This window comes from Eucalyptus grandis, unplaced genomic scaffold (genome assembly GCF_016545825.1).
Source record: "Eucalyptus grandis isolate ANBG69807.140 unplaced genomic scaffold, ASM1654582v1 tig00008702, whole genome shotgun sequence".
In the NCBI taxonomy this organism is placed as follows: domain Eukaryota; kingdom Viridiplantae; phylum Streptophyta; class Magnoliopsida; order Myrtales; family Myrtaceae; genus Eucalyptus; species Eucalyptus grandis.
In genome coordinates, this window is record NW_024096446.1 from 45,860 (window position 1) to 48,202 (window position 2,343).

The window sequence follows — 2,343 nt, forward strand, 5'->3', positions numbered from 1 at the left end:
TTGTTAGCCACAGATTAGACACCGACACCGGTAGGAGGAAGAAAATATGGTCCTGTTCGATCCGATGAAGCAATGAAGGGAAGAAAAATTGCCAGAGCCTTACTGTTTTTCTTTTTCTTTTTGGAGAGAGAGAGAGCGCGCGGGAGAAAGCATACGTACGTTTGTTTCCAATAGGTGCCATCTCTCTCTCTCTCCTCCCTTTTATACCTTCCCCCATCCACGGGCCCTATTCCCGTGGGCCAGGCTTTTTGGGCCCAACTTGGGTGGACGGACCTTAAGCCCATCAATAATAAAAAACCATCAGAATGTGTGCACTTGTATCCATATTGCCAGTCCATGGTGTGGACTTCTCCTTTGCGGCTCCTTAAATCTTTCTCATGCTTCATAAGAGGGCTCACCATCCATCTGCATACATGTAATAATATTGTTATGCATTTTGACAAATTTTGTAGGAGGAAAATACTTGTTTAGGAATTTTTTAGCCAAGTCCTGCCAAGTGATAATAGAGCCTGCAGGGAGAGAAGTCAACCAAGCCTTAGCTTTATCATGAAGAGAAAATAGGAACAATCTTAACTTAAGGGCATCATCACTAATGTCATTGAATTTAATAGTGTCACAAATTTCAAAGAATGATTCTAAGTGTAGATATGGATCTTTATTGGGTGATCCACTAAAGTACCCTGTATTTTGAAGTATTTGAATTAAGGATGACTTAATCTCAAAATTGTTAGCTTGCACTGCCAGCCTCCTCATACTTGATTGTACTTCTTTAATTGGTGGTGTAGCATAATCTTTCAAAGCCCTCCTTGGAGGTGCATCTTCTTGATTTTCAGCCATTGCAATGAGGATTGCTTGCTCTCTTCTTCTCTTTGAAAAGGTTCTTTCACTCTTAGGATCGAACTCTTCAAAGTCTCCTTGTTGGCTTCGGGTTATGCAATGCTCCTCCCACCTTTTATAGAGAGGTGAGTTTGGCCTAAAAAAGAAATAATTTAAAAACAAAATAAAGGTTAGTCTAAACCAAAAATTGCTCGATATCAATAGGAATTGGAAAATTATCAAATCAATCCCTGACAATGACACCAAAAACTTGTTAGGTAAATTGCAAGTGCACAATGTCTATAAGTAATAAAGTATGAGTGAGTATCGTTCCCATTAGGATTGTTTCTCATTATCCAATTATTTACCGAAGGTGATCAATCCAAAAATTTAGCTAACCAAGTCGAAAAGGCAAGTAAAAAGTGAACTAAACCAATTATTGAAATATAAAAGAGCCAAAACTTAAAGGACTTGAAAAGCTAATTAAAAGTGCAAGATTTTAACCAAGACCACAAAGCGTTAGAGCATCCAACTTCACTTAACCACTCATAATCAATTCTCTTAACTTGTCATGCAATAAATTAAATCATAATTGTGTTGGTGAAATTTCCGCAAATTAGATTACAAGCCAACTTTGGTCTAATAATCCCTAATTAGGTATGCTAACTCCCACTACCCTTGGGTGAATTTAAACTACCTAAAAGCATTAAGTTCTTGTGGAAATTCATGGATTTAATCTAAGTAATCCTAACCTAGATGTACTATTGCAACCACATAAACAACCTAGTGTACCTTGACCTATATTTAATTTATGATTCAATATCACTAATACTTATGCAACAATCTCCACCTGGTATCATGTATACATAAAAATTCATTTAAAAGTTGGCCAAACTTCTAAAAGCATTAAGATCATGATAGAGAATGCCACAGTCAAAATAATTATATTGCATAAACAAGTCCTAAAAATCAATCAATCATGGTTAAGATCCATTGTGGCTCTAATAGAAGAAATTTAGAATATAATTAAAGCTAAACTAACAATAGAAATTAAAGAGAACATAATGCTAAATTAAAATAAATTCACCAATTTGAGTCACAAATAGGTTCGAGTTTGCCTCTTCCTTCTCTCCTTGACATGTGCCAATTCCATCAAAAAGAACATAAAAGCTAACTAAAAAAACCTAAAATTTGGTGGTGGTTCCAAGGCTCCTTTCCTCTCTGAAATATGCGGCACAAGAGGGATTTATGTAGCCTCCAAAAATCTACCTTAGGTCAGCATTCCATTAGATTTTGGATAAGACTCCTTGGCGAATTAGGAGTTTATCTTCTGCTTTTGGCTAGCTTCTTTCTTCAAGATAAGATATTATTGAAGATACTTAAATATTCTTAAAGATATAAAGATATCTTTAAAGATATTCAAATATTCTAGAAAATATTGAGGCGTAGGGATTGCTTTGCAAAGCACAAACTTGGGAAAATTACGCATTGGTCCTTGCATCTTCTGCAAATGATGCACATGGCCCC

The 2,343-nt window shown here is 35.9% G+C and overlaps 1 non-coding gene across 1 annotated transcript; it reads left to right on the forward strand.

Moving 5' to 3' along the window:
• The first annotated feature begins 331 nt into the window (after window positions 1-331).
• LOC120290126 lies at window positions 332-435 on the forward strand. Its single transcript, XR_005547977.1, has one exon. It is a non-coding gene; the product is annotated as a small nucleolar RNA R71 (small nucleolar RNA).
• The last annotated feature ends 1,908 nt before the right edge of the window (window positions 436-2,343 follow it).